At 49.8% G+C, this 18,414-nt stretch overlaps 1 protein-coding gene across 6 annotated transcripts in view; it reads right to left on the bottom strand.

Annotated features, from left to right (window-relative positions):
- The window catches only part of TMEM63C (transmembrane protein 63C), a 72,091-nt gene extending 55,984 nt beyond the window's left edge, over positions 1 to 16,107 (bottom strand). For 5 of the 6 annotated variants that reach the window (XM_032621571.1, XM_032621576.1, XM_032621575.1 and 2 more), the window contains exons 1-2: positions 15,884 to 16,086; positions 2,514 to 2,655 (exon numbers count right to left, since the gene is read on the bottom strand). The gene's annotated coding sequence lies outside the window, so the exon portion shown is untranslated. Of the gene's footprint in view, positions 1 to 2,513; positions 2,656 to 15,883 lie in introns of all 6 variants that reach the window. The other variant, XM_032621570.1, reaches the window with a different exon arrangement.
- Positions 16,108 to 18,414: the final 2,307 nt, after the last annotated feature.

Here is an 18,414-nt window from a genome sequence, read left to right as displayed (position 1 = left end):
TCCTCCCTGTCACTTCGCTCCTGGCTTCCTAAGCTTGGCAGTGCCTGAGTGGAAAAATCTCTGAGAAAATCAGACAGAATTCTGCTTCTTCCCTGCTGCGCCTCTCACCCTTGCCAGGAGCCTGAGAAGATTTGGACTGTTCCTTCTTCCTTATGCTGCCCACAACGCCACCACTTCCCTTCATCTTGGAGTGGGGGCCAGTCGAGGAAAATTTCAGTTAAGGGAAGCAAGAAGCTTGCAGGACTGAGGCAACCCCACTCAGTAGCCTGGAAGAACAACTCTGATGGACTCATCAGAATAAGCACATTAACGAGCTTCCACCACTGCGTGCACTATACAGGGGCTCTAGGCATTTTGTTCCATTCTGACCTCCCATCAACCCTATGGAGTGGGTATTATCCTCCCATGTTACAGATGGAAAAATAGAGGCTCAGAGAAGCTAACGGATAAGGCCGAGTTCTTCCCACCAGATGAGGAGCCCCATTTTGAAGATGGATCTATCCTCCTCCAACCCAGTGCTTGCTGCTCCACGGCACACGGCCTCTCTTCTGCCAGAGAAGCAGCCGAGATGCGTGGAGCGGAGCTTGCTGAGTTCTCTGTCCAAGGTGCCACATCATGGGTGGTCTCTGTTGGCCTCGGGCTTCCCACCTGAGCTATGGAAGCTGAAGTTTTGGCCACGTCCCAATGATGAACGAGGACAATGACGTCACACCTGCCACCTGGCCTGAGCTCATCAGGGTGTGAATACTGCCTGTTCTGGCCCGTGGCCAGGCGTCCTCTCCTCACTCCGGTGTGCACCATGAGAGCCGGAGTCCAAAAGAGGGCTCCCTGCCTTTGCGGCCCCAGCAGATGCAGGGAAACCAAACCTACCCCTGTGTACAGATCTAGCGCCCAACAGATCTAGCTCCCCACCAGTGGGGAGGCCAAAGAGCTTGGATCAAAACCCCAGCTGTGGGTTCCCAGCCGAGGAACGCAGTTAACCTGCCTGGAGGGTAGAAACTCTCTCTCAGCAAACATTCAGCAGTCACTAGATAGGCAATGGGGAGCCATGGATGATTTTAGAGCAGGGGAGTGAGGACTGCGCGGTGGTTTAGGGAGGTTGAACCAGGCAGCAAATCATGGTTGGGGGAGAACAGGCTTTCATAATGATCCAAGCTAACGTGTTAAACACTCACTTACTGAGTGCTAGAGTTGTTTCACGTGCTTCACAGATATCAACTTTTCTCTTCATAGTAACCCTAGGGGGTAGTACGTTGTTATTCCCATTTTACAGATGAGAAGACTGATGTGTAGAGAAATTACAAGGCTAGTAGGTGGTGGAGCTGGGAGCGGAACTCACCTGGCTCCCAAGCCTGCCTTCTTTACCGTTATTTGATGCTGCCTCTCACAGTGATCTGGCTTGGGGGAACAAGGGTCCAGCATGGTCTGGGCAGTGGGCAGGGCCAAAGGAAGAGAAGTGAAACACAGCCTGCGGTTTAGACTCCTTGCCTTGGAGGGCTCTCACAAGGCCAGACCAGGAGAGTATAAGGGAGATGTGACCATCAAGCACTTTGATCTGAACTGAAAAGAACTATAGCTCAGATCACTTTTATTGATAATGGCAACAATCACAATGTTCTTGGCCAAGAGCCCATACAGGATAACTTCTTTCATGGAAAAGAAATTTTAGAGACTCTCAGACAAAGAAATCTTATCACAGTTATAGCCTCCCTTGACTATCCAATCCTTTCTTGGTTTTATGTATTAACTTATTTACTTAAATAGGAGAGAAAGCCTCACTTTGATGCTAACCTGGCTTTAACACCGTCTAGCTTTGGAGGTCTGATCACCACCAGCATCCTTTTCGAAAAGGAGGATGAGTTTCTGGGAGTCACCAGGTAGATGGAAGGAGAGGGAGGGAGCAGGGGCTCAGGGTGGCTGAGGCCGTGTGGGGGGGAGGCAGCTGCACCCAGGAAGGGCCCTGAGACCCAGGGCTTCCTGTGCTGTTTTAACAAGATTACGCTTGATTCCTCTGAGATGTTCGCCTACACCATTTTAAATGACACTATTCATATAAGTAATGCTTGAGAAGTTAAAAGAAACTGAGATTGGAACATATCACTGAGTCCTTCCAGCTCCAACAGTCTATGAAGATACCATCTGTCTTAACCTTTTCCCAAGGAAAAATTGTCAAGAGGCAGGGAACTCTCAGAAGAGCCTGGTCAGGCTGGGACTAGGCCCGTTCCCAAACTGGAGTCAGCTGGGCAGGAGCCACTCGGGACTCAGCTAGCAGCTCGGGCTGGGGGCATCCTAACCAGGGCCAGAGAGTCTTTGGCCCCTTTCCCAGGTCTCAGGAGCCAGGGTCACCTGGGACAGTGTCCTTCCTGGCCTCTCCGGTTAGGCTATGGATTTAGGAGGGCTGGGGAGGGCCTTTGCTCAAGCGTTGACTAGACAGCCACGGGCCATGGGCTTGAGGAAGGAGCTGGTGGTAGGGGCTTTGCCCTGCTGGGCAGGGTGATGGCAACAGCACCTACCTGGAGCAGCAGGTGAGGTCGGGGACTCGGGAGATGGGCTGTCACTGGCCCTCCCTCCTCTTAATCAGTCCTCAGGTGCTTCCAAGCGTCCTGGCTGCGTCCCTGCTTAATTCCTGACCACAAAGATGGGTCCTCCAAGGCTCTGTGGCACAGGGACAAAGAAGCGCTCTCAGGGCAGGCGGGCATGGATTCCAGTCCTCCCTGAGCCTCCCTGTGGCTCCTCCCCGAGCCCAAGCAGGCCAGGCCCCTCCCAGGTCCAACATGCTTGTCAGCATGTTCCCACAAGGCCTGACTCAGGGGAGCTCTGCACCCCGGATGCAGCCATGACCCCCAGTCTGCCCCCCACCTCCACATCCAGCTGCCCAGCCCTGGGGTGGCTGAGCCAGGGAGCCATCCTTCACCGCAGATGGGCAAGGGCCCAAAGGGAGGGGGACCATGGACGGAACACTGCACTGGAGTCCTGGCACCTAGGTCTGCTCTGCTACTTCCCCCTGGTGAGCTAGAACACTCCCACTTTCCCTCGGTGGGGTGGAGGCTTCAGCTAGATACACAGACACTGCCTGCAGGGCTGAGCTGGGGAGATCAGAGAGACCCATAACCATCAGGTGACTTCAAGTAAGACCAGGATCATCTTGGGGTGGAGGTCTTGTTAAACTGCAGGTTTAAGGGCCCTATCCTAGCCCACCTCCAGGAAGGTGCCTGGGAACATGCATTTTAACAGGTTCCCCACGTGAGTGAATGAACTAGGACTCGCTGCACTATGTGCTGGGAAAGGGTCTACAAGTCCAAGGATGAAACTTTGATCATACGCATGAGGGGGTCATCAGTCCCTCCCCTAAAAGCAGCATCATAGGAGCCCAGTCTCTGCAGCAGACCAGTCAGGGGCCCTGGGCAGCCCCTGAAAACCCCTCTGGGTCTCATTTTCCTCGTGGACAAAATGCAGATTGGAGATGACCTCTTGGGCCCTTTCAGGTGTGAAATTATGAATGTAAGGAGAGGTGAACCCACTGAGAAGTAAATTTAAAAAGAAAGTTCAGGGAGCATTTTAAGTAGTATTCTCCCTGTATAAATAGTTTTTCCTAAATTCACTTTTTGAATTCTGAAAATAACATACTTACGGTGGGACAAATCAAACCATTCAAAATAATGCAGAATGAAAAGTTTCCCTGCTATTCCAGACCTCTGTTCCACTCCCAAACATAAACATCGTTAAGTTTCCTGTTTGTTTTCTTCAAGGATTTTTCCATAAATATTGACAAATATATATCTGTGCCTGCATCTTTATTTTAAACCCAACCAGGACCATATTCCCGGTACTCTATCTTTGTTTCTTAGTTAGAATACATCACACATCTCTGCATACCAAGAGGCAGGTCCTTCATTCCTGTAGCAGTTCATAATGTTCCACTGAAGGATGCACTATGATTTACATGAATCTATCCTTGTTGGTGGACGTTTAGATTGTTTCTACATTTTTGCTGCACAAACAAAGCTGCAGTAAACAGCTTTGGTTATACATCTTTGTGCATAAGTGTCAGGTTAGCTGTAGGATAAATCCCTAGGCGTAAGGAGTCAAAAGTCAGGTGGATTTAAAATTCTGATATTGCCAAATTGTCCTCCAAAGAGGATGAACCAGTTTGCGCTGCCCAGCCACGCGTGAAGAGTGCCTGTTACCCCCCACCCCGACCCTTGACAACACTGTGAATTATCGAAGTTTTAAACTTTGCCAATATGCAAGTTGAAAATGGCAACTTGTTTCAATGTGTAATTCTTTAAATATCAGAAAGGGCGGGCATTATTTTCATGTTTATTGATTGCCTGACCTTTGCATTTATTTTTCTGTGAACTATGTTCTTTCTAATTTATCTTACTGATTTTTAAGAGGTTTTTCTAAATTAAGGCAATTAACTTTTACGTGTGTTACAAATTGTCATTTGTCTCTTTTTTTACCTCTATTTATGGCATCTTTTGTTTACAGAAATTTCAGATTTTTCTGTAGTCAAAAGTATTTCCTGGGGCTTCCCTGGTGGCACAGTGGTTAAGAATCCGCCTGCCAGTGCAAGGGACACAGGTTCGACCCCTGGTCCAAGAAGATCCCACATGCCACAGAGCAACTAAGACTGTGCGCCACAACTACTGAGCCCGCGTGCCGCAACTACTGAAGCCCACGTGCCTAGAGCCCGTGCTCTGCAACAAGAGAAGCAACTGCAGTGAGGAGCCCGTGTACCACAATGAAGAGTGGCCCCCTCTCGCCACAACTAGAGAAAGCCCGTGCGCAGCAATGAATACCCAACACAACCAAAAATAAATAAAACAAAATAAATTTATAATAAAAAAAAAGTATTTCCTACTAGAGGATCCTAAAAATATTTGCCCATGTTTTCCACTAGTATTAGGATTTTTTTTTTCTTTTTAATCTTTGCTTCTTTTCAATTTTCTTTCTAGAATTTATTTTGGTGTTTCAAGTGTGGTAAGCCAGCTTTATTTCTTTCTCCAAAGGGCTAATTGTCTCAAAGTCATGTTTGGATAATTCATTTTCTGCCCATCACCCCTCTACATTCAAAATCTCAGTTTAACTATGTATTAGGATAGATAACAAAGAGTCAAGTGCTGAGTCAAATGCCAACTTCATTGGATCTAGGAGAAGTTACCTAACCTGCCTGTGCCTCAGTCTCCTTGTCTAAAAATGGGGTTAACCGAATTATGTAGGGGAAAATATAGGGAAACAAAGTATTGTGGGGATTTTCAGGCAGTTCACTAAGAAAAATATTATATTATTTCTATGGATTTTAGGATATGTGTGGTACTTGTCAGCTTTCTGACACATTATTTGATACAATTTCATTTCTCATTCTAAATAAATAAATATTTCTAACTTTGGGAAGAAATGAGGACAACAATAGCACCATCTGCTTAGGGTTATTACGAGACTTCAATGACTTATTTCAGAAAAAGGATGTAGAAAGATGAAACTATGAGACTCACCTTCGCTGTAAAGACACACACAGGCTATAAGTGAAAGGACGGAAGAAGATATTCCATGCAAATGGTAAACAAAAGAGACCAGGGGTGGCCACACTTATATCAGATAAAACAGACTTTAGGTCAAAAGCTGCCACAAGAGACAAAGAAGGATATTATATAATGATAAAAAGTCAATTCCCCAGGAAGAAATAACAATTATAAATATATATGCACCTAACAGCAGAGCACCCAAATATATGAAGGAAGCATTGACAGAATGGAAGGGAGGAATAGTAACACAATAATAGTGGGAGATTTCAATAAACCTCTTTCAATAATGGGTAGAACAACCAGACAGAAGATGAATAAGGAAACAGAGGACTTGGATATATTCAACACTATAGACCAACTGGACCCAACGTACATATATAGAACACTCCACCCAACAGCAGCAGAATACACATTCTTCTCAAGGGCACACAGAATATTCTCCACGATAGATCACGTGTTAGGCTACAGGTGAGGGCCACAGAACAGTGCCTGGCACATGGGAATTACTATATGTTGGTGATTACTATTATCATCAGCACATAGTAAACGTGCTTGGGTCTTTGTCTAGATATACTTTTTTTTGTTTGTTTGTTTGTTTCATTGATCTGTGAGGCAGTTCCATCACTCGACAAATATCTATAATTATGTGTGAAGCCCTGTTCTAAGTAAGTGTTGGGAACCAGGAGTGAGCAGCAGTAATAGCTGTTCTTGCCCCCTCGGGTTAGACTCACTTCTAGTTATTTTTAGCACTTTTACTGATATAAAAAAATTTTTTTTCATTATATATATATATATATATATATATGTGTGTGTGTGTGTGTGTGTGTGTGTGGTACGCGGGCCTCTCACTGTTGTGGCCTCTCCCGTTGCGGAGCACAGGCTCCGGATGCGCAGGCTCAGCGGCCATGGCTCATGGGCCCAGCCGCTCTGTGGCATGTGGGATCTTCCCAGACCAGGGCGCGAACCTGTGTCCCCTGCATCAGCAGGCAGACTCCCAACCACTGCGCCACCAGGGAAGCCCCATTATATTTTAAAAGAGGCTAAAGTTTATATACAGGAAAATGATACATTTTTGTTCTTAATACTTATTAGCAGTTATCTTAGTATATTCCATTATTATTTCTAATAGTTTTTCAGTGGACTATCTTCTTTTTTCTCCAGATGGCCAATCTCATCATCTACAATTTAAATTGATAAACTGGCCTCCTTTTATAACTCACATTTTCAAACTTTGTATTGGCTTGTACTTCTAGGGAAGTGTTAAAGAATGAAGGTAATGGTGGTCACTTGTTCCTTGTAGGTATGTCTTTGTACACACATATACACATACATACACAAACACATAAAATGTTAAGCAATATCCATCTATTCCTATTAAGTAAGAGTTAAAATCAGGGACATATGTTGAACTTTATCAAATGCCTTTTAAGTATTTTTAGCATTTATGGAGCTGCTTATATGATTTTTCATCTCTTCTGAACTGTTAGTTTGTTCAATGATATTAATAGTTCTCCTAATATTGAATCTATATCTCTGGAATATAACCCCACGTGCTTGTGGTATATTCATTTTTTAAACATAATGCTGTGTGAGTCTATCTGTTTCTAGTAATTTATGAATTTTGCACCAGTATTCATAAATGAGATTTTTTGTAGTACTTTATCTCTTTTTTGTGTGTGTGCTGTTTTTGTCAGTGTTGTGCTGGCTTCATAGACTACTCTGGAATCTTTCCTTCTCTGTGATCTGGCGCAGTTGGTGCAGTTTAAATAACATTGGAATTATCTCTTCCTTGAAGGTTTGATAGAAACTAAGAGCTGTCTAAACCTGGGGTTTTTTGGAGTGGAGTTTTACGAAAACTCAGTTTCTTCCATGATTATTGGTCTGTTGGGGTTTTCTAGTTCTTCTGGGGTCAAACTGGTGATCTGCATTTTCTCAGAAAACTCTCAGTTTCAGGTGGTTTTCAACTTGCATGTTGTCGAGCACAGTACCCTTAAAGAATTCTTTCTGTTTTCTCTGTATCACTGGCTACTTCTCCAATTTAATGTTCAATGTTATCTTTGCCTCATTCCTCCCCCAACTCACATTAGATTATCTGGACTTAAAAAAAATCATAAAGTGACACGTGATTTTTTTTTTCCAGGAGCCTATTTACTATGTGCACAGTCCACAAATAGAGGAGCTAGAATGAGGGATGAGGATGAGGAAAGTAGCAGGGGAGGGGCAGCTTGATAAACATTTGAAAAGTGCAAAGAGCCTGCCCACACACTCCCTGGCCTTGAACACCCTACATCTCCTTTCCCCAGCTCCCCCCACCCAGTTAAACCCACCAACTCCCACCCTTCCTTCAGCACCCAGCTGTCACCTCCTCCTGGAACCTTTCCTGATTTCCCTGGGAAAAGTCAGCACCTTTCCTCTGACATCCCAGATTACTCAATTTTTTTTTTTAATTTTGAAAAATTTTAGACACAAAAAAGTTAAAAGTATAAAACCAACAAACTTAACAAATGTTAATATTCTGTGGACCTAATCAAACTTACAAGCTTTTGCACGGCGAAGGAAACCACAAAAAAAACAAAAAGACAACCTATGGAATGGGAGAAAATATCTGCAAATGATGTGACAGGCAAGGGCTTAATCTCCAAAATATACAAACAGCTCATACAACTCAACAACAAAAAAACAGACAACCCAATTGAAAAATGGGCAGAAGACCTTAATAGACATTACTCCAAAGAAGACCTGCAGATGGCCAGTAAGCACATGAAAAGATGCTCAACATCACTAATCATTAGAGAAATGCAGATCAAAACTGCAATGAGATACCACCTCACACCAGTCAGAATGGCCATCATTAAAAAGTCTACAAATAACAAACACTCGGGGCTTCCCTGGTGGCACAGTGGTTGAGAGTCTGCCTGCCGATGCAGGGGACACGGGTTCGTGCCCCGGTCCGGGAAGATCCCACATGCTGCGGAGCAGCTAGGCCCGTGAGCCATGGCCGCTGAGCCTGCGTGTCCGGAGCCTGTGCTCCGCAACAGGAGAGGCCACAACAGTGAGAGGCCCACGTACCGCAAAAAAAACAAAACGAAACACTGGAGAGGGTGTGGAGAAAAGGGAACCCTCCGTGTATACACTGCTGGTGGGAATGTAAGTTGGTGCAGCCACTATGGAAAACAGTATGGAGGTTCCTCAGAAAACTAAAAATAGAATTGCCATATGATCCAGCAATCCCACTCCTGGGCATATACCCAGACAAAACTAAAATTCAAAAAGATACATGCACCCCTATGTCCATAGCAGCACTATTCACAATAGCCAAGTCATGTAAACAACCAAAATGTCTATCGACAGATGAATGGATAAAGAAGATGTGGCACATATATACGATGGAATAGTACTCAGCCATAAAAAAGAATAAAATAATGCCATTTGCAGCAACATGGAAGCAACTAGAGATTATCATACTAAGTGAAGTAAGTCAGAAGGAGAAAGACAAATACCATATGATATCACTTATACGTGGAATCTAAAATGCGGCACAAATGAACCAATCTACAAAACAGAAACAGACTCACAGACATAGAGAACAGACTGGTGGTTGCCAAGGGGGAGGGGGTGGGGGAGGGGAGGACTGGGAGTGTGGGATTAGCAGATGCCAGCTGGTATATACAGGATGGATACACAGCAAGGTCTTACTGTAGAGCTCAGGGAACTGTATTCAATATCCTGTGATAAACTGTAATGGAAAAGAATATTAAAAAAATCACGTCTATGTGCGTATAGCTGAGTCACTTTGCCGTACAGTAGAGATCGGCACAACACTGTAAATCAACTCTACTTCAACAAAAAAAAGTTAAAAAAAACCCAAATGTTAACATTCTGTCATTTTTGCTTCCGATCTTTCTTGTTAAAAGAAGTGTTCCAAATTAGAAGTCCTTTCTTTTCCCCTTTCAGTCTCAGTGCCCTCTCTCTGCTTCTCCAAAGACCAGCACAAGCATGAACTTGGTAGGTATTACAGCACTGCAACATGTTTGTGTCCATAAGTCATAGACGTTGTTTTTTGGTTCTTATTAAAATTAAATTTTCACTAATGGTACTATTCTGCAATTTCCTTTTTCTGCAATATTGTTTTTGAGACTGATGCATGATAATAAAGGATATGTGTGTGTGTATATATATATATATATATATATCAACTTTTTTGAGGTATAAAACATAAAATTCTCCAACTATTTATATTTTAACTGCTGTTGTAACATCACATTTTTACTTGTCCACTCCATTATTGTAGATATTGAGGTCGAGACCTCTTTTTTTGTGTTTCGAACACTGCTGCCCTAGATAGCCATGGAATCGTCTCCTTATGCACATGTGTGAGTTTCTCTGGATAATTATACAGCCAGATGTGAAACTGTTGGTCATAAAGTATGTACATTTTCACCTTTAATTGCCATTGCCCAAATGTCCCCTGGTGTTTGTACTGCCATTATTGGAGCATCTCTGAAGCTGTCGTCATTATCTGGTGACGTGCCTACCTGTCCCTTCCCCGTGAATTACTGGAGGGCATGTATGTGACCGGCACTCAATGAACACGATAAATGAAAGGATGAGCTCACCGTCTAGCAGAAGAGACAGACTCAAATGGGACAAGCGCATTAAAGGCTACGAGACCTCCTGTGGCTGGGATCCAGGGAAGGCTTCATGGAGGAGAAGGCGTTCAAATTGGGGTTTGAAGACCAGGGAGACCCTGAACAGATGAGGATGGGGATGAGGGCAAGGACTGGGATGAGGGGGGAGTGGGTGGGACAATCCAGGGTACATTTGATTTGCCAGAGTAATCGTTCTTAGCCGAGCTGGGGGTGGGGTGTGTGTGTTTTGTAAAAACTTCAAGGTGATGCGATACCTCCCCTGTCCCCATGCAGGAAGAGCCTCTGAGCTGGAGCAGGGTGCGAGGGAAGGGTGAAGGAAGCAGATGGGCAGACTGGAAAAGGTATTTGGGGCTTAATCCAAGATGACCATTCAGTGGCGGGCTCTGGGGAGCCAGTAAGAAGGGACCAGGTCAGAGCTGGGCTCCAAGATGATTCATCCAAACAGGCAGGCAGGTAGCTGCTCTCGGCCCCTGGAATAAGGCCTATGTCAGAGAGCCCGCTCCTCCCAACCTCTTTTCCTCCTCTGTCTCCAGGAAAAAATCAGGGCTGTGGGGCCTGGGTTTCCTCCCCAGACCCACAGGAGGGAGGGAGCTCTACCTGCTCCTCCACTTGGCAGCTCTGGGAGCCCAGGCCAGGGGCTTGCACATCGCTTCCTGTCCCCTCCACGCCCCCAGCTCCGCGCAGGTGCCTGGACCAGGGCTCCGAGGAGTCGTCTGTGAAGTGCGGAGCATCTCTTCCCTCTGCCTGGGCTCAGGCATCCTGAACACGCCTTCAGTGTGTCCCAGGGCATGGGAGGGGTGAGGTGGGAATCCTATCCTTCCATTTTCCCTGTTGCCCTTCAGCAGAACCCAGCTCTGGGCACCCTGCCCAGAGTGGAGGGGAAGGGGAAGACGCATGACCTTCACTTCAGCCTAAGCAGCTTCAGCAAAAGCACCAGCGGAGGCAACGGCAGGCGAGCTGAGGATGTGTCAGCTGCGCTCCAGGGAGGAGGAGCCCTCCCCTGGAGACGGACCAGCCTTGGGCCAGCTTAGGCTCCACCACTGTTGTGCGTGGGTGTGGCTGTGGCTATTACGACCTCTCTGGGCCCCAGCTTTCTCTTCTATCGAGTGGGCTCACACCTGCTCTGTCCCTCTCCTGGGCGTGCAGAGGACTGAAAAGTAATGACAAGGAATGTGAGGTCGCTGAGTGGCACCAGGATCTCAGGCCAGGGACACTGTTCAGGCTCTTGCTCTTCCGGTGCCTGAGGAAGTCTCCCCAAAGTCTGGCCTAATTCGCAGGCCTGGGCACACTAGGTCCTGGCCCAGGAGGGATCCCTGACCCGGTACCAACCTGTTTGCTGTACTGAAGGATGCCCCGCTCTGGCTCTGAGATGTCCCCCTCTACCAGGACCTCAGGGATCTGAAGCTCTTTTTAAGGGAAGAGCTCAGCTCCAACAGTGCCTAGGGCCACCAACACCATTGGTCAGCTACTGCCACCAAAGCGTGGCCAGCCAGCCCAGAGACCCCAGGACAGCTGGCCACTCGGCAGGTAAAAGGGTGAGCAATTGGGAAGTAGGGGGCTCCCAGTCACCAATCACATGCCAGACACCTTTCTGCTTCCTCCCACTCACCCTCCGAACGGCCCATTGCAGTGGGGGTTATGCTGCCATGTTGTGAATGGAAGACTCACACAGGTGAAGCGAGCAGTTAATGAGGCAGGCGGAAACTCAGCTCCCAAGTGCCCCCAGGCAGTGTGTCTGGTGTGCCGGCCTCCACGCTCCCAAGCCCTCCATCAAGCATGGTTGGCCTCCCCATCAAAAACCTAACAGATAGCCGTATCCTTGGCCAACTGGCCAGAGGTCCACCTTCCTCGTCGGTGTCTCCACAGTTCTCAGGATGCCTTGCTCTTTTGCCAGGACCCCGTGGCCTGGGGCCAGTGTCCCGCTGGCTAGGCACAGTTCTGAGAAGACTCAGCCAGAGGGAGGAGAAGGCTCCTGTCTCCGGGGTCACCTTCCTTGGCGAGGCCACTCAGTCATGGGGAGGGCAGGCTTGGCTTCTGGCTGGAAGCTGGCCTGACCTCTCTGCCTCTGATCCTCTGAGGCTGCCAGAGGCCCCGACCTGGCATCAACAAGGGTCTGCAGGTGGCACAGGGCTGTGCCGTACCTCAGCCACCCCAGCTCAGCTCTTCAGAGCCTGCCTCCCGGGTGCTGGTGCTAAACAGCAGAGTGGAAAGTGAGAAAAGCAGAAGGAGGGAGCCCAGGACACCTGGATCCTGGTTTTCTAATTGGGCCCAGGCTTCAGGTTCTTTTTGGAGCATTACTAATCACAAGGAGGCCGGAGGTGACAGTGGGATACCCCTCCCCCCCCCGCGGGTTCCAGTACCAGCCCCAGGCACGCTGGGAAGGACCGTGGCAGCTTGGGTACCTACCCTGCCCTAGAAACACAAGACAGGAAGTTCTGGCCACTGGTGCTCTTCTAAAGAGCCACCCTTGGTTGGTCCAGAGCAATCCAGACAGATCTAGAACAAGGACACAGCATACCTCCTGAGCTGCCCGTGTCATGTTCTCACCTCAACTCCCCCATTACCCTGTTTTGCATAAGTTGCACCAGCCACCTCGTGGGCAAGAACGAGGGGCCCGCTGTACACCACCCATGTTGACCTGTGAGTGAGCTGCAAAAACCACTGCTCTCCCGGAGAGGGAAGAGGAGGGAATGTCAGGCAAAACGTCAGGCAAAACAAGGCACTAAATGCACTTCAGGCTGCTGGTCTCGCCTGAAGCTGAGTGCTTCCCCTAAGCGCTTACATTACAGCCTTCCCTGGGCGAGACTGCCCACGGTCCTGAATGCTCTGCAGCCTCCCTGCACCCTGGACACTCTGTGCAAAGAGCTCCCAGCACTTTACGCCCATTATCTCTACAGTTCTTTCACCAGCTCCTTCCCAGGAAGAAGCAGAGTGGAGAGTCCATGGGATTCGAGAGTCAGTGGGGAGGATCCAGGCCTGCAGGCAGGTCGGCTGTGCTTACGGTGTGGAAAGCAAGTTAAACGTCACAGGTGGTTGAGGAGGGGGAAGGGAAGTCCTCAAGGAACAAAACACAACATGAACTGGGCTGGGGAAGGATGGCCTGCCTGCCAAACCTAGAAGGGTGCTCTAGACTGGCCATGGCGGGGAGAGGGCAGCCTCCGCAGAGGGATTGGCTACATTTCCCCCATCGAGGCCGGAAACAGATGGCTTCAATCTAGACCAGAGCCTCCAGGAATAACATTTCCCATCTGCAATAAACACTTGACATGTGTCCAAAGCCCTCCCACCCATCAGGGGAAGGTGTTTTCATGTTTTCAGGTAGGGAAACTCGGAGGGCAGAGTGCCAGCTAATAGGGGCTCTGGTCCAGAAGCAGGTACTATGTTCTGTAAGTGGTTGTCCTCCCACTACCTGAGGGCCTCTCCAAGGCCTGCCTCTGCCTCTGCCTCTACCTCTGCCTCTGCTTCTGCCAACCAGGAGGGATCACCACCAGCTTTCCTGGGTCATGGGGCAGTGGCCTTCCTCCTGGAGAAGGGCTAGAAGGGACCCTTGGGGGGCAGAAGAGCCAGACACACGGGGGGTACTCCTCTCTCTGGCATTGTACTGTCACTCCACGGGCTAGCTGTGATCTGGGAACCCCATCCCCTCCCACAGGCCACCCCAGTGATTACTCGTGGTCATCATGTAGCCCAGGCCATGTGATGGAATCACCAGGGGCCAGCTTTCAGGGGCTCTGTGCTCGGAGGGTGTGTCTGAAAAGCATCAACTCGTGCACCAGGTACATGGTAACTGTTTTGCTCAGAATCACGGACTTCCCATCCTGTGATCTGTCAGAGGGATAACGGAAGTCCCTCTGCCCGTGGGCCCCCTCAGTGGCTGTGATCACAGCTGCTGGCACCAGAGCAGGAGAAATAGCTGCTCTTGGCTCTGAGAGGCCCACAGAATTTGTGTGTCCACTCTGGGTGGACGATGGGAAGGTAACCAAGAGACTTTGGCTCCCCTCTTCAAGTTGCTTCTTTCCTAAGAAATCTGAAAACACATCTCAATGGAGGAGAAGATGCTGGAGCTGTCCCCTACCACTGACACCCCCCTCCCATAAGGAGGCACTCACAGACTCACCTCACCGGGGCAGGGGCTGAAGGTGGAGAGGAGGAGAGAGGAAGGGGTCTCATCCAGTCCGCCCTGCGATGGGCCGGGGGTGTCAGCAGACCTGGGCGCAGGTAAGAGCCCTGGAGCAACTCGCTGTACCCTCTGTGCCTCGGCTTCCTCACCTGTACAGTGACACTGCCTTGCTCCAGCTCTAAAATAAAATACAGCTCTCTGCCCACCTCAGTTTCCCCCCAGAGAAAGGCATCTGCACCAGGGAGGAGGAGGGTGAATTCACAAGGTGAACTCAGGAAAAGTTCACCTCCAAGGGCAACAGATCCTATGCAGTCCATTTCTCCGGGGGACAGGAGTTGGGGAGGGAGCAAGGTTGAGATCCACGGGGTGGTGGTGGGGTTGACGCTGAGAGAAGGTGGACTCAGTTCCCCCAGCTCTTCTCCAGGGAGAGGAGGGCTGTTAACGGAGAACGTCCAATCTGCCTGTCCCCCGTCCTTCCCACAGCAGCCTGGGAACTTCCAATTGGCTTTCATCAAGGCTGGTACACGAGACTGAAGCCCAGAACTGGGCTGCCCCTTCCGGCCTTCCTCTCCTGGAAGCCAACTCTCATTCTCTCCCTGAGCCCACAAGCAGAGCAGGGGCCCGTAGCTCCTCTACTTAGATGACTGTTTTTCAGGAGTAATTTTTCCCTGTCCTCATACAATTCTGATCCCTGCAATGTTCACAGCCATGACACTCTGGAGCCTGCACAGAAGTTATATCTCCCTCCATTCTCAGGAATGAGGAAAGGGGGCACTGGGGGTGGGGGGTGTCCACCTCAGGTTGGAACGGAGGCCTACAGAGTAAGCTCAGCCCCTGCCCCTCCAGAGAGCTTCAGGGCAAGGCAGTGCCTGGGAGGCCAGCTCTGCAGGACCTGCTGAGTGACCTTGGTGAAGCCACAGCACCCCTGGGCCTCAGTTTCCCCAGGTCCATCATACAGATCCAAAGTTTCTCTCTCAAGGCCAAGGTGAGGATGAACGCAAGAACCTTTCTGTGAAAGCATATGAGAAAAGGTGCCATATTTTGCCACTGAGAGCCCAGAAGTCCCGCCCACTCAGCACAGAATGAGACCGACCCACCCCCACCCCACCCCCGCCAACTGCAGCGCAGCCGTGACGCTGCCATAAGTCATAACCGCGTTGTAGACTGCGGGGGAGAGCGCGCCCCTCCCATGCCAGCCCAGTGAGTGGGAGGCACAGCCCCAGGGAATCCCGGCATGGGGGTGGTCCAGAGAGGTAACCAACAGGCAGACAGAGGGGGACCCCAGGCAAGCCTCCTGCCCACCCACCCCACCCCACCCCCCGACCCAATGAATACGGTCGACCAAGCCACGGGCCTTCCCGGTAGGCGGCTCCTTCCACCCTGCCCTGGGTCCACGCTGGGGGAGAGCCGGCGAGGCCACGGAGTGTGGCGCAGTCTCCCCCGCCCCCATTCCTCCCAGTCCGAGGTCCCGGAAAGCGTAGAGCAAGCAGTCCTGCCCCACCCCCTCCCCTGTCCAGGACCCGGATTGTGCGCCCCTTCTTCCAGCCGGGAAGACCAGTTCCAGCTGATACCACCCGCTTGCTCACCACGTCTGCGCCCTCGGCGCCACGGCCCCGGCGCCAGGAAAGGTACGCAGGCCGCCGGGATGCGGTGACGGGCAACTCGCTCCCTACCTGGGAGGAGACTGCCAGCCGGTCCTCCTCCTCGCGGGCCTAGTGAAGCCAGCCCCACCTGGCAAGGGACTGTCAGCAAATTCCCCGCTGCATCACCATGGGAGCGGCATCCCGGCCCCTCCCAGGCAGAAGCCAACCTTGGCCCCGCCCCAATGCTGCTTGACCCGCGAGGGAACCCAGGCTGGATTTTCATATGCAAAGGCCCAGGCTCCGCCTTAGAGACTTTGTAGCTACCAGGAACCATCAGCAAATTACCATCGCAAATATACAAGGCTGGCAGTCCCTCGCTGTAGACACTCCAGCACCCTCCGAAGCTCTGGGCCCTGGCAGGCGTCCTGCTGCTCTCTGCCCACCCTACAGCCTTCACCCCCACTTCAAGCTCTCCTTTGAGGCTAGTGCCCCTTTCAACCCACCCAACCCCGCCAGCCAAAGCGAGAAAAGACAACCGCACAAAGGTAACAGCGCTTAGCCCCGCCCAGGGACCAGCTCCTGGCACCGGCCCAGTGATTGGTTCCTTCTTGCCCAGCAAAGGGAAGATCTACAAATTGACCACAGCCCTGTCCAGGAGGCCCAAGAGGGTGGGCTGGGTCATTTCCAGTTTGCCATGGGCCACAGTCCTGTAGGTCTCCAGTTTCTTCAAAGTCCTGGCTACTCTGCTGGAGACACTAGGTTTGGCTCTGAGGGCAGGTGCCAGTGTTCGAACCCCCAAAGATCAGTATACAAACTAAGGGGCAGTAGTAAACAGCCACTCTCCTCTCTCCCAGGAAGGGGCCTAAGCATGTTTATTTAATAGACTTTACGAGAGAGGCAGGCTGCTGACCAACCTTTGAAAGTGACTCTCTTCTAACAGTTATATAATGGTAAGATACTGACAGAGTTGTTAGCGATGTGCTAAGGCCACAGAGTAATCAGTGTGAATCTAAGGTCATGAGACACTGACAGGAGGGTCAAAGGGTAGCTAGTCTTTCAAGGGTTGGCTCCCCATAACCAGCAGCACCGCGCTCCCTCCAGGCTGGCGCACCCTGGTCATCTCTCTCCCTCCCCTGCACCTGCCCCCGCCCCTTCACCCCCTGGTTCTTCTGACCCAGCAGTGCCACGAAAACCCAAAGTGAGCCACTAGGCATTCTGCTGAGATCCGTCCATTTCTTCGCTCCCTCACCCATTCGTTTATTCATTCGTTCAAGGACTAGGAAGGCTTTTGGTTGTCTATCACGCAATGGCAACAGGGTATCAAGGGTCTGGGTTCTAGCCTGGGCTCAGCTGCTAGCGTGCTTTGCAATCTTGGATAACTTGCTTGATCTGTCTTTCTTTCTTTTTCCCTCTCATCTGTAATACTGAGAGGGCTGGGCTAGTTGGGGTTTAAGGCCCCTCTGGCCCTAACATTTCTATTCCTCTCTTCTAGGATAAAGTCTGGTGGGAACAAATATAAACCAGGTAAGTACAAAAGTAATGTTTAAGAACTCTAGCTGCCCGGATTCCAGTCCCAGCTGGGCCATCTAAATATGGGACTTAACCTTTCTGAGCTTCATTCTTTGCATATGCAAAATGGCGGGAATAATAATAACAACCTTAAAGGGTAGTTGTGAGGATTAAATGACATATTGTATACAAAGTAGATGCTCAATAAATATTGTTGTTTTTGCTGTCGTTGTTATCGTACTGGCGGGAGAGAGTAAAACCTGGACAAAAGCAACTTGTCCTCCTCTCTGCTTCCTCACTACAGAACTAGTGTCTAACTCCAGGGTGGGAGGATTAAGCGTCTTATGTATGAGGGTAATAGCCGTTCCTTTAGAAAGACCCTGTGTTAAGTGGAAAGAACATGGTCTTTGGATCCAGTTGAAACTTGGTTCAAGTCTGGGCTCTGGGCTTCCCTGGTGGCACAGTGGTTGAGAGTCCGCCTGCCAATGCAGGGGACACGGGTTCGTGCCCCGGTCCGGGAAGATCCCACATGCCGTGGAGCGGCTGGGCCCGTGAGCCGTGGCCGCTGAGCCTGCGCGTCCGGAGCGTGTGCTCCGCAACGGGAGAGGCCACAACAGTGAGAGGCCCGCGTACCGCAAAAAAAAAAAAAAAAAAAAAGCTGGGCTCTGCCTCTTACTAGCTGGGTGACTTTGCACTATTTACTTAGCCACTCTGAAATTAATTTTCACATCTATAAAACGGAGATGGAAATAAAAGGAGTCCAACAGTAGTACCTACCTCATAGAGTCACTGTGAATATAAAATGCATGTAAGTTACTTGGGTCAGTTTTCCACAAACAGAGGCTGGTCAATATTAATCTCTCCCTTCCAGGAAGGACCTAGATAGAATGGAGGGGAGACCCTAGCGCTGAAATTTCTAGGCATCCGTGACTGAGTGTCCTGTGAGAAGACTGGGTAGTGGGTATTCTAGCTCAGACCCAGAGCTGGCATCAGCAGCTCTCCAACCCCCTTTGCCCAGGTGCCAT

Source organism: Phocoena sinus, chromosome 2 (assembly GCF_008692025.1).
Source record: "Phocoena sinus isolate mPhoSin1 chromosome 2, mPhoSin1.pri, whole genome shotgun sequence".
Lineage (NCBI taxonomy): Eukaryota > Metazoa > Chordata > Mammalia > Artiodactyla > Phocoenidae > Phocoena > Phocoena sinus.
Note: the sequence above shows the minus strand (reverse complement) of the source record. Positions and strands in the feature narration are given on the sequence as shown.